Source organism: Pristiophorus japonicus, chromosome 2 (genome assembly GCF_044704955.1).
Source record: "Pristiophorus japonicus isolate sPriJap1 chromosome 2, sPriJap1.hap1, whole genome shotgun sequence".
NCBI lineage: Eukaryota > Metazoa > Chordata > Chondrichthyes > Pristiophoridae > Pristiophorus > Pristiophorus japonicus.
The window spans coordinates 100685559-100699528 of record NC_091978.1 but is presented as its reverse complement, the minus strand read 5'-3'; the positions used below and the strand labels follow the sequence as shown (position 1 = coordinate 100699528).

The 13970-nt window shown below is 48.2% G+C and overlaps 1 protein-coding gene and 1 pseudogene across 2 annotated transcripts in view; both read right to left on the bottom strand.

Moving 5' to 3' along the window:
- Positions 1 to 13970, bottom strand: part of LOC139239876 (urea transporter 2-like) — a 212349-nt gene that overhangs the window by 149179 nt on the left and 49200 nt on the right. The gene's annotated exons all lie outside the window — the stretch shown is intronic.
- LOC139228150 (large ribosomal subunit protein eL20-like) lies at positions 5260 to 11777 on the bottom strand (annotated as a pseudogene).

Genomic DNA, 13970 nt, shown 5'->3' with positions numbered 1-13970 from the left:
GTTAAATCAAGTGCCCAATGTTCTGGGGGACACTCCAAACATTTTCAAACAAGTGCCCCCTTGTTTTTTGGAGGTCTTTTTGAGGGCACTGAAACACAAATTATACAAGTGCCCCCTGACTAAAAGAAGGGGGGGGTGCGTTGGCGGTGACACTAAAGCACTAAAACCCGGCACAATAAACAAATTAAACTTTAAATATATTAAATTAAATTAAAATTTGGTTGCCGGGGGTGATGATGCACTCCAGTCCCTCCGGTGCCCACCTCTCAACAGCTCTACAACTCTTTTGTTGCAAAACAAAAACAAACATTAAATCAAGTGCCCCCCTGATTAAAAGGGGGGGGGGGAGGCAACACTCCAAACACTTTTCAAGTGCCCTTTTTTGTTTTTTGATGTTTTTTGTTTTTTTTGGGGGCATTAAAAGCACAAATTATACAAGTGCCCCCTGGCTAAAATGGGAGGAGGACACTAAAACCCGGCAATAAAACAAATTAAACTTTAAAACATATAAAATCAAATTAAAATGTGGTTGCCGAGGGTGATGATGTACTCCAATCCCTCCGGCTCCCACCTCTCAACAGCTCTACAAACCTGTGAGCATCCTCACAGATGCATACATTACAGTTGTGATGCCTGCTACAGTTGAGTAGCCCCATGACCACACTGTCAAGCCACATGAAGAATGGTTACTTGGATGAGGCCCCAGTGCCTGGATGCAACCCCGGCCCCCTCCGACCCCCCTCGGCCCCGCTACAGCCAGCATCAGTAAAGGAGGCGGGGGGGGAGGGAGAATATTTCCAGCAAATAATTCATGTTCAGCAATGACCAGCTCAGTGGGCTGACTCCAATGGCTTTTTCCTGAGTGGTATTACATATGTTACAAAATTCCTTTCCTGCCACCCACAAAATCAGCCCCTCAGCATGTTACACAGATATTGGTCAGTTACTCCAGTCAAACAGACACGAAACATCTGCAATCGTATTGGGTTTATTTTTTAAATAGTGTTTCAATTGGGAGAGTCTGTTTCTGTGGATGCAGTGTGTCTCTGAAGTCATGGCAGCTAATGAGACATGGTGTGACATCATTCCTCGCCAATCTGCATTACTCAGTTTAAAAAAATGTTCAAGCAATAAAATGAACCACTCCTCTCCCTCTTCCTATCCCACTTACACGTGTAACCGCAAATAAAATATTTCATTGCTGGTGATTGCTGTGACTGGGTTTAATTAGATCAGCCCAGGCCTGGTTGTAAGTACTCCAAAAATTCCTTTATTGTACAAGAGGCCCATCAGTCGCAGTTGGGGAGTGGGAGAGCGAGGAGGAGGAGCAGCGTCGAGTCAGGAGGCATACAAGAGACCCATCTGTCGCAGTCAGGGAGCGGGAGAGCGAGGAGGAGGAACAGCGTTGAGTCGGGAGGACTACAAGAGGCCAGCTGCTGCAGCTGCAGCAGGGAGGCAAAAAAGTAGGAAGAAATCGAAAGGTAATGTCTCAGTCAAGGGGGTAAGTGATTGGCTGGTAATTGGTAAGTAGTTTTTCTTTTTCTTTTCTATATCAGTAAGTAACCTTTAGCATTGTTGTTGCCAATTTAAGTTTATCTCAGGGTAAATCCTGGCAGGAAAGTATGGACACATGTTATGCTCCTCCTGTGCTATGTGGGAAGTCAGGGACGCTTCCTGTGTCTCTGACGACGACGTGTGCGGGAAATGCATCCGCCTGCAGCTCCTGATGGACCGCATTGCGGCATGGAGCTGCAGGTGGATAAACTCTGGAACATCCACGATGCTGAGAATGACATGAATAGTACGTTTATTGAGTTGGTCTTACCGCAGTTAAAGGGTACACAGCCAGATAGGGGATGGATGACCAACAGGAAGAGCAGTGCAAGGAAGGCAGTGCAGGGGTCCCGTGCGGTCATCTCCCTGCAAAACAGATACACCACTTTGGGTACTGTTGAGGGGGATGACTCATCAGGAGAGGGCAGCAGCAGCCAAGTTCATAGCACCGTGGGTGGCTCTGCTGCACAGGAAGGCAGGAAAAAGAATGGGAGAGCTATAGTGATAGGGGTTTATATTGTAAGGGGAATAGATAGACGTTTCTGTGGCCGCAACCGAGACTCCAGGATGGTATGTTGCCTCCCTGGTGCAAGGGTCAAGAATGTCTCGGAGCGGGTGCAGGGCATTCTGAAAAGGGAGGGTGAACAGCCAGTTGTCGTGGTGCATATAGGTACCAACGATATAGGTAAAAAACAGGATGAGGTCCTACAAGACGAATTTAGGGAGCTAGGAGCGAAATTAAAAAGTAGGACCTCAAAAGTAGTAATCTCAGGATTGCTACCAGTGCCACGTGCTAGTCGGAGTAGGAATCGCAGGATAGCTCAGATGAATACTTGGCTTGAGGAGTGGTGCAGAAGGGAGGGATTCAAATTCTTGGTACATTGGAACCGGTTCTGGGGGAGGTGGGACCAGTACAAGCCGGACGGTCTGCACCTGGGCAGGACCGGAACCAATGTCCTAGGGGGAGTGTTTGCTCGTGCTGTTGGGGAGGAGTTAAACTAATATGGCAGGGGGATGGAAACCTATGCAGGGAGACAGAGGGAAGTAGAATGGGGGCAGAAGCAAAAGATAGAAAGAAGAAAAGTAAAAGTGAAGGGCAGAGAAACCGAAGGTAAAAAGCAAAAAGGGCCACATTACACCAAAATTCTAAAAGGGCAAAGTGTGTTAGAAAGACAAGCCTGAAGGCTCTGTGCCTCAATTCAGCAGAGGAGGACAAAGGGTTTAATTAAGAGGGGGAAAATAGAGTACGAGAAGAAGCTTGCCGGGAACGTAAAAACTGACTGCAAAAGCTTCCATAGATATGTGAAGAGAAATAGATTAGTGAAGGCAAATGTAGGTCCCTTGCAGTCAGATTCAGGTGAATTTATAATGGGGAACAAAGAAATGGCAGATCAATTGAACAAATACTTTGGTTCTGTCTTCACAAAGGAAGACACAAATAATCTTCCGGAAGTACTAGGGGACCGAGGGTCTAGTGAGAAGGAGGAACTAAAGGATATCCTTATTAGTCAGGAAATTGTGTTGGGGAAATTAATGGGATTGAAGGCCGATAAATTCCCGGGCCTGATAGTCTGCATCCCACAGTACTTAAGGCCCTAGAAATAGTGGATGCATTGCTGATCATTTTCCAACAGTCTATTGACTCTGGATCAGTTCCTATGGACTGGAGGGTAGCTAATGTAACACCACTTTTTAAAAAGGGAGAGAGAAAGCGGGTAATTATAGATTGGGTAGCCTGACATCAGTAGCGGGGATAATGTTGGAATCAATTATTAAGGATGAAATAGCCGCGCATTTGGAAAGCAGTGACAGGATCGGTCCAATTCAGCATGGATTTATGAAGGGGAAATCAAGCTTGACAAATCTTTTGGAATTTTTTGAGGATGTAACTAGTAGAGTGGACAAGGGAGAACCAGTGGATGTGGTGTATTTGGACTTTCAAAAGGCTTTTGACAAGGTCCCACACAAGAGATTGGTGTGCAAAATCAAAGCACATGGTATTGGGGGTAATATACTGGCGTGGATAGAGAACTGGTTCGCAGACAGGAAGCAGTGAGTCGGGATAAACGGGTCCTTTTCAAAATGGCAGGCAGTGACTAGTGGAGTGCCGCAGGGCTCAGTGCTGGGACCCCAGCTCTTTACAATATACATCAATGATTTGGATGAAGAAATTGAGTGTAATATCTCCAGGTTTGCAGATGACACTAAACTGGGTGGCGGTGTGAGCTGTGAGGGGATGCTAGGAGGCTGCAGGGTGACTTGGATAGGTTAGGAGAGTGGGCAAATGCATGGCAGATGCAGTATAATGTGGATAAATGTGAGGTTATCCACTTTGGGGGCAAAAAGGCAAAGACTGAATATTATCTGAATAGCGGCAGATTAGGAAAAGGGGAGGTGCAACGAGACCTGGGTGTCATGGTTCATCAGTCATTGAAAGCTGGCATACAGGTACAGCAGGCGGTGAAGAAGGCAAATGGTATGTTGGTCTTCATAGCTAGGGGATTTGAGTATAGGAGCAGGGAGGTCTTACTGCAGTTGTACAGGGCCTTGGTGAGGCCTCACCTGGAATATTGTGTTCAGTTTTGGTCTCCTAATCTGAGGAAGGACGTTCTTGCTATTGAGGAAGTGCAGCGAAGGTTCACCAGACTGATTCCCGGGATGGCAGGACTGACATATGAGGAGAGACTGGATCGACTGGGCCTTTATACATTGGAGTTTAGAAGGATGAGAGGGGATCTCATAGAAACATATAAGATTCTGACTGGACGGGACAGGTTAAATGCGGGTAGAATGTTCCCGATGTTGGGGAAGTCCAGAACAAGGGGATAAGGGGGTAGGCCATTTAGGACTGAGATGAGGAGAAATGATGAGAGAGTTATTAACCTGTAAAATTCCTTGCCGCAGAGAGTTGTTGATGGCAGTTCATTGGATATATTCAAGAGGGAGTTAGATATGGCCCTTATGGCTAAGGGGATCAAGGGGTATGGAGAGAAAGCAGGAAAGGGGTACTGAGGGAATGATCAGCCATGATCTTATTGGAATGGTGGTGCAGGCTTGAAGGGCCGAATGGCCTACTCCTGCACCTATTTTCTATGTTTCCATGTTTCTATGAAATGTGGTAATAAATGCCGATTTTATTTCTAAAGGCTAATGAGCTGTAATGTGTCCCAAGCTCAAAATATTTGTATCAGCCTTTGCAAATGTTGCTTCCTCTCCATGCAAATTGCTCTAGTAACTGAAGTTGGCCCAGGAGCTTGATGGAAGTTCAACTCATGATATTGATGGAACAAATGCTGAGGTTGTTCCTCGTCGGTCTCATTCAAAAATCTCTGGTTGGATTTAATGGGGAGCAAAAGTTGTTGGGAAGGTCGGGGGTATCTCCCCAGACTGGTATATCACCTGATAGTGAGATTGAAAAGGGGTGACAGCCTATTTTCTTCTCTGGAAGTACTGTTTCTCCTTGGAGCTCTGATCCACAGCAGCCCTCCAGCACCTCACTCAAGTGGCTATCCCTTTGAGCGTAGCGAATTTGGGGCTATTTGGCTATGAATCATAGAATCAAATTTACAGCACAGAAGGAGACCATCTCGGCCCGTGTCCGCGCCGGCCGACAAAGAACTATCCAGCCTAATCCCACTTTCCAGCTCTTGGCTCTATGGGTGTATTGCAGCCGAGCCTGATTAGGTGATCCAACAGTATATCATTTTAGAAGAAAGTGTTTGGTCTCTTGGTGCTGAAGCGCGGCTTGTGCTGGCAACGCAGGATTCTGTGTGGCAGAGGGAACTTGATCTTGGAATCATGGAACAGGGAATTGGGGAGGGCACCCCTTCCGGGTCAGGGAATGGGAGATTCCCTCTCTGGGTCTTCACCCGTTCCCTGACCCCTGGAACCACCTGCTGACCCTCACTGTCTGGGCTTAAACAGTCCCCAGACCCGCAGGAGAAGGAGGCTTCAGAACGAGCGCGCGCCTCTCCCGCTCCCGGCCGGGCCCCACGGTGGGGTCGGGTGGGGGGGTCAGGTTCCCAGGAGGGTTCATGGCTCACGTTCCCTATCCGAGGGCTATCCATCCTGTTCTCCTTCACCTGGGCAGCAGGAAGCTGGATCCTCTTCTGAACGAGACGGACATGTTCGATCTGATCAAAACCTACCTCGGCAGCGTGTTGGGGCTGCCGCCCCTTGGGATGGAGAAGACCAAGGACGAGACCAGTGCCGACATGAAGGAGAGTGAGGTAATGATCGATATTGTTTCGGCACTCTTAGCGGAGTGGGCTCGATACTAGCCTTTGACCAATGGTGCCCAAGTTCAAAGGGAGCCTTACTCTGTTTGTAACCTGTGCTGTTTTGGGTTTGATGAGACAGTGTTGAGGGAGCTTTACACTGTATCTAAAATCTAAAATCATATCAGACCAGCGACACATGCTCGATGGAATCTCTTCTCCCTTTATGATCTGAATGAAGTGAGCACGAGCACGATGGCGAGCCTCCATGTCACGATAACACTGGGTGACAGCACCAGCAGTGGTCAGGTCCCTGTACTCCCTGTACATGTTATGGGTTCCACTACGAGAGCCGAAATACAAAAGTTTTTCACTTCTTCAGGTGACTTCTCAAAAACCTGTCCACAATAGACAATTTCACCAGCAGACTTATTCAGTTTCTTCATTGAAGAAATTAAGTACCAGAATCGAGACTTGGCAACATTATGATTTGGAGCAAAGATGCGCATCCGATACAGAGCAGGGCCAGGCTTTTTAGTTGAGGGCAGGTGCCGCCCAATCACCTTGTATTCCTTGAGGGTGCCCAAAGCCTTTACATCACCTCTCACTTGCCTGCCACCCAAAAGAGTGTGTGCGTGCCCAACCATGCATCAGTGTGCTGTGCAATTTACAGCCAGGGTCATTGGACTGTGATCAGGAGCTCAAAACCTGGTTTTCATACACTTCTCACAGATTGGGGGCTGTCGAGGCCAATTCCAAAGACATCAATTTCACCTCAATTAGCTAACTTGACACAAACTGAGAATTAAACCTGATCTAGTTGTTTTAACCCACTAATCAGTCATTGCGTTTATATATTTAAAAAAATCTTCTCTCCCCTCTGGCTCTTTGGGCAATTACCTTAAATCTGACCCTTCTGCCAGTGGAAACAGCTTCACCCTATTTTACTCTATCAAAATCCCTCTTAATTTTGAAATGACCTGCAAGTGCCAATAGCATATTGTAGTAAAACACAAAAGTATCTCAAGTTTCCCTGCTGGAGCTGTGCCTTGTTTGAGCTGCGCTGTTGCAGGTCATGGTGTTGGTGACCATTTATGATCAGATTAGTGTCTAGTTGACTGCTCTTTTAAAGTTTCTGGCTTTGTGATGTAAAATAAATTGGAGAAGACGGAACAGCTGGAGTGATCAGCTAACCTGTTATGATGGTGAAAAGTTTCTAGTAATCTCCACTCTGAATGAAGTTTGTATCCCAGCTGGCAATATTTAATCGTGCATAACGCTGGGCCCAAGTCAGGTCGGTACTTTAAAAATGGGCGGTTGTGATCGGAGCGATAACGGGCAGTAGTGGGCCTTTTTTAGTGGAAATTAGCACTGGGGGGAATTTTGGGCGATATCTGGACGTCAAATGTGGGCGGGCGATTTGCAGCAACGCCAGCAGTAATCGTAGGCCGAAATTACCGCCGGCGATAAACGGGTGGCACAGGGCGGTAATTTACTTTTTTGACCAAAATGGGCGATAACTGGCTGTTAAATGGGCGATCCTAGGGGAAATTCTAGCCCCGGGTCTTGAGTTGAAATGCTGGTTTAGCCCACGTTTAGTGTAGGAGTTGGAGCCTGCACTAGGAATGGCCGCCCGGAGGCTCGTTAAGGGGTCGATTTCCACTTAAAATGCCTGCTAGCGCTCATTAAAGCAGCTTCATTGCATTTTGGTGGCTAGAGTATGTCTTAATGCCTTCTCCCAACAGCAGCCAACTGTTTGGGAGTAAACAGGATGTTGATGTTCATTTCAAGTGCTACTTAAAAGGATACTTACCATTTAAAGTTCACTTGCTGCTGGAGCTGTGAAATGGACCCCTGAAACACATCGGGAGATTTTCTGGGATACTTTGTCAAAACTTCACCAACACTCATCAATATTTATTCCGGAAATGCTCTTGAGGACTTCACCTATAAATAGTAAGTGCTGTGCTACTCCACCTTATTTAAGTAATCAGGAGAAAGTGAGTGCTTGGTCATGGGCATTTTGCTGGGATCCCCCTTGGTCTGCACGAGGAATGGGAGGAGGACATGAGGCCAGGCTGAGCAGCACCAGCTGCTGCAGGAGAGGGACACAAGGGCAAGGAGTGTTGGGTGCTTCCTCCCCCCCACCTACCATGGGTATAGGAAAACCCCCTCTTCTGGACCTCCTCCACCAGGACCTCCAATGCCGCATCGGACAACCTGAGCGCCCTCTCCCTCAGTCCCCAAGCCATCTTGAAACATGCCGCTGTCTCCCAGCCAATGCTCTCCACACCTTCAGTGAAAGTGGGTGCGTGGACCCCACATATATTTCTCCAAGAAATTTGTGTCTAATCAGCACTTGAGTGCTAAACCTACAGGGTGCTAAATTGGACAGCCCCCGAAAATAGGCGCAGGGATTGCGATGCGCAGTTATCCTGCACCCATTCAATGTAATGCAGGCAGCACGCCATCTTAAAGCTACTTAAAGCTAGCCTACACCTCTTAAAGGGAAGGTGCGTTGCGGTTGCTGGAGGTGCTGACATCATTCAGAATAGTGCTTCCCAACAGAGAACAATGGCTGACCATAGGAGATAGCGTGCTCTAAGGTTCTCAGACGCTGAGCTGGAGGTCGTGGTGGAGGAGGAGGTGGAAAGGAGGAGAGAAATCCTGTAACTGCAGGGGAGAAGGAGGCCCTCCAGACACACGGTGGGATGGCAGTCTGAACAGATAGCCGCGGAGGTCAATGGCAGGAGTTTAGCCTGGAGGACCTCGATGCAGTGCCTCAAGAAGTTTAATGACCTCTCATAAGTAGTCAAGGTCAGTGAATGCAACTTCAAATGCCATATCCTACCAATTGCAGCACTCGCCTCAGCTACTGCTCAATTCATCATGCCCCCATCACTCACCTACCAACAATCTCTATCAATGAGAAGTCATACCTAATATTCATGATTCACTTCACCCTCACAAACTTAGCACAGTTGGAAGTCTTACACACACTGCCAGCTATTCAACCAGGACAGCCACATCATCCAAACATATTGCATGACACTCACTAACACAGTTCCTTCTCCCTTGCAGGAGAAGGTAGACCACCACCGGAGGTTGCAGGAACTAATCTGAGGGGTAGAGGCACACCTGCATGTTTTAACCCTCATGGAGGAGACTATACTGGCCATTATTGGAAGGGTCATTGCTGAGGTCGTGGCCAGCAGTGGGCTGAATCAATTGAAGATGACGGTATCCTCATAACAACTACTCCTTCTCTGATCCCACTTTCCCCTCATCTCATAATCTCTTCTGACTTATAAGCTGCAGCTAGTGTAACCATGCACTTCTTACTTTCCCCTCTCCGCAACCTTACTCTTATCCCTTTCCCCTTTCCCCTGTCCGATGCACAAGAACTGCAACCTGACCAGGCAGTGAAGGAAGACCAAGAAGGCAGTGATGATGAAGACACACAATTACTTGATTTCACATGTGCAGCCATTAGCTCAGATATTGACACTGTGTGTATCTTAGAGGATAGTACAGAGGTAGGATCTGCACATGGTGAGACACCAAGCACAAGTGGACTGCAGGGAGCAAGGATAGCACAGATGTCACCTCACCAGAGTTCTCTGCAGAGGACTCAGATGAGGACTTTGATGAGCCAGGCTACGGAAGAAGGCTGATCGGTGTACACAATAAAATGCTTGGTGCATTGGGAAGCCTGCAAGAAAGCCTGCGTTCAGTGTCAAGAAGCATGGAGGAGTCTGGCATCAATTTGGCACAGGGCGGTGGCGCAGAGCTTGGAGCCAATCCTTTCCAGCATTGAACTAGTGGCCAACTACATCAACGCATTTGTGGACCGAACCTTATCAACCATGGCTGAGTTGGCAGTAGTCTTGCCTTTGAGTCAGAAGGTTGTGGGTTCAAGTCCCACTCCAGAGACTTGCACACAAAAATATCAACTGACACTCCAGGGCAGTACTAAGGGAGTGCTGCATTGTCGGAGGTGTCGTCTTTCTGATGAGACATTAAACCGAGGCCCTGTTTGCTCTCTCAGGTGGACATAAAAGATCCCATGGCACTATTTCAAAGAAGAGCAGAGGAGTTATCACCTGGTGTCCTAGCCAACATTTCTCAATCAACATCACAAGAAAGAGATTATCTGGTCATTATCACATGGCTATTTGTGGGAACTAGCTGTGTGCAATTTGGCTGCTGTGTTTCCTACATTACAACAGGGACTACTCTTCATTGGCTATAAAGTGCTTTGGGACATTTCCCTTGCTGACTCTGAAGGATCAGCTCTCAGCACAGGCCTGAGCTTCATCCGCTTATGCCCCCACGTCAATGAATTTTGAGCTTGGCACGATGCTGACCTCTTTTTCCGATGCCTTCGCCTCCGTGCCCATTTCTTTGGCCAGGAGTCTTCCCCCCCCCCCCCCCGCACAGCTGACCCGTTTTCAGAATTCTCGCTCTACCTGGACCACTCCCTCTGGCCTCTTATCCTCTCTAGATCTCTTCATTGCGAACTGCCGATGGGCATCGGATGTCTCAATTTCTCTGCTCCCCTCACTCACTACACCCTACCTCCCTCTGAACTTGCAGCACTCTGCTCTCTCAGATCCAACCCCAACTTTGTCATTAAACCTGCTGACAAGGGTGGCGCTGTTGTTGTTTGGTGAACCAACCTCTAACTTGCAGAGGCTGATTGGAAACTTTCTGACACCTCCTCCTATCTCCCCCTGGACCATAAACCCACTACTGAACATCAAGCCATAATTTCCCAGACAGTCACTGACCTCATCTCCTCTGGAGATCTTCCCTTCACAGCCACCAACCTCATAGTTCCCCAACCCCGCATAGCCTGCTTCTATCTCCTTCCCAAGATACACAAACAGGACTGCCCTGGTAGACCCATCATTTCTTGCCCAACAGAACTTACTTCTTCCTATCTTGACTCTATTTTTTCTCCCCTTGTCCAGTCTCTTCCCACCTACATGCACGACTCCTCCGACGCCCTCCGTCACTTTAATAATTTCCAATTTCCTGGCCCCAACCATCCACTTCCATCTCCCACCAGAACGGCCTGAAGGCGCACCGCTTCTTCCTCGAGCAGAGGCCCAACGATTCCCCATCCACCACCACTTTCCTCCGCCTGGCTGAACTTGTTCTCACATTGAACAACTTCTCCTTTGACTCCACTCCCTTCCTCCAAATTAAAGGTGTTGCTATGGGAACCCACATGGGTCCTAGCTATGCCTGCTTTTTCATGGGATATGTGGAACATCTTTGTTCCAGTCCTACTTGGGTCCCCTTCCTCACCTCTTTTTCCAGTACATTGATGACTGTACTGGTGCCGTTTCCTGGTCTCATCTTGAACTAGAAAATTTCATTCACTTTGCATCTAATTTCTATCCTTCCCTCACCTTCACATGGTCCATCTGCGACTCTTCCCTTCCCTTCCTCGACTTCTCTGTCTCCATTTCTGGGGATAGACTATTGATAAACATTCACTATAAGCCCACTGCCTCCCACAGCTACCTGGACTACACTTCCTCCCACCTCGCATCCTGTAAGGACTCTATTCCATTCTCCCAGTTTCTCTGTCTCCATCGCACCTGTTCTGATGACGCCACCTTCCACACTAGTGTCTCTGATAAGTCTTCCTTTTTCCTCAACCGAGGATTCCACTCTGCCATGGTTAACATGGCCCTCGACCAGGTCTGTTCTATTTCCCGCACTTCTGCTCTCACCCCTTCCCCTCCCTCTCAGAATCACAACAGGGTTTCTCTTGTTCTCACCTGTCACCCCACCAGCCTCCACGTTCAACGGATCATCCTCGGCCATTTCCGCCACCTCCGGCGTGATCCCACCACCAATTACATCTTTCCCTCCTCTTTCAGCATTCCTAAGGGACTGCTCCCTCTGGGACACCCTGGTCCACTCCGCAGTCACCCTCAGCACCGCCTCCCCTTCCAACCGCACCTTCCCGTACAAGCGCAGGAAGTGCAACATCTGTTCTTTTACCTCCTCCCTTCCCACTGTCCAGGGCCCTAAACACTCCTTCCAGGTGAAACAGCGATTTACTTGTACTTCTTTCAATTTCGTATACTTTATTCGCTGCTCACAATGTGGTCTCCTCTACATTGGGGAGACCAAACGCAGATTGGGTGATCGCTTTGGGGAGCACCTCCATTCAGTGCATAAGCGTGACCATGAGCTTCCGGTTGCCTGTCACTTTAATTCTCTGCTCCACTCCCACTCTGACCTTTCCATCCTCAGCCTCCTACACTATTCCAATGAAGCTCAATGCAAGCTCGAGGAACAGCACCTCATCTTTCGATGAGGCAATTTACAGCCTTCTGGACTCAATATCGAGTTCAACAATTTCAGACCATAACCTCTGCCCATATTTTGCTCCCTTACCTCCCTTTTTTTTAAACCCTCCCCTACCCCCTTCCTTTTTACTTTTACTTTTTTGTATGTTTTCCATGGCAGCTGGTAATTCACACCCTATCTAGGCTCATCTTTTGTTTCATAACTTCTGCCATTACCATCTCAATTTGGTCCATCATTATTTTTGTCTCTCACATCTTTCCTACCTTCCACCCTTTCACAGACTTTCCCTTTTGTTCTTTCCTTCCCTGCCCTTTCAGTGTCACTTACACTTGCTTAAGAATCTGTTACATTTCGAACTATTGCCAGTTCTGACGAAGAATCATCGACCTGAAACGTTAACTCGGTTTCTCTCCACACATGTTGCCTGATCCGCTGAGCTTTCCAGCATTTTCTGTTTTTATTTCAGATTCCAGCATCTGCAGTATTTTACTTGTGTTCATAGGGGTTGCAGGTTGTCACAGCAGTCCAGCAGTCTGTCCTCCAACACATTACTAAGATTGCTGAGGCGTTGCCTCAGGGGAGTGGCAGTGGCTCCATGGAACACAAATCTACTGTCCTCTCTCAGCATGGCAGCATTCATGATCTCACTCCTGCCACTCCATCAATGCCCTTGCTTGTCAGCCAGCCAGCCCAGACTGCTGCCACCCATGCCTAAATGGTGCAGTCTGAAGCCAAGCTTCTAGGCCCAGAGCTGCTCGAGGTCATTCCCTGAGGCTATCTGCAGTCTCCTCTACTGAAAGTCAGCAGCCTTCTACCAGCCATGCTGCAGCCACTGGAGTAGCACTTTATCGGAGCACTAGGACAGGCAAAGGCACACAGAAGTTATTAGTTTAAGTGTATATACAATGGGGCTGAAATTATCCTTTTATAGCCACGTTAGGGCGCTAATGGGGTGCTATGATTTATCGTCTGGAGGCGGGCGGCTGGTGCGATTGGTCTTGAATTGCCCCCGGGATGCCGCGGGCAAAAATGGGTTTGTGTTGCGGCCCTTACTTTTAGCCCCAAGCGGGGATGCACATGGTGATGATGTCACCTCCATGCGGCCGACCCCTTATCGCCTCATGGGTGACAAGATTGGCGTGGGACGTGAAGCTGTCATGGCTGGGGCGCCCCAGCCGAGTTTAAATGGGAGGGCCTTGCGCTGCGGCAGACATCTTTTTTTCGTTGGCCGACTTTTTAGTAGGACCGACAATGGCAGCCGCTGGTTCAGCCAGACCGCCAACATGCAGTCTGTGGGTGCTGGACCGCTGGCCCGGCCGAAACCCTCCCTGGTCACCCAGTGGGTGCCATGGAAGCAGCTGCAGAGTTTGTAGCGGCTCCCACTTTTAAAAGGGTAGGGACGTTGTGAAGTGTAAGTGCAATGCGGCATGTCCGCGTCACGCTGACGTCAACTTCTGCCGTGCTAATGCCTCCTCTACCGTCCCACACATTTCTTTCAGACAAAGACCCCAATTCAGCAACTATTAGTGGCCCATCTCGGCGTGTGCTAAATATTCATTTAATTCAAATTCTGTGTCACAAACGGCACACGGGGCAATTTCAGCCCCAATATGTCATAATTTAATTTATAAATTTAGCTTGGAATGTGTATTTTGTGTTGGCTTTTATTTTTGCATTTTGGCCAAGAGGACAATGTGATGGTCAGTGACAGAGGGAGCTTGGTGAATGGGGAATTGGGGTTAAAAATACTGGTATCATACTTGAATTAGTTCTTCGCGTACTACCTGGGCAGTTTCCCTTCCTCCTCCTCTTCATGTTCCTTAGCTTCTCGTCTGATAGGTGGTGGCAAGGGCTGGTCCCTCAGGATGG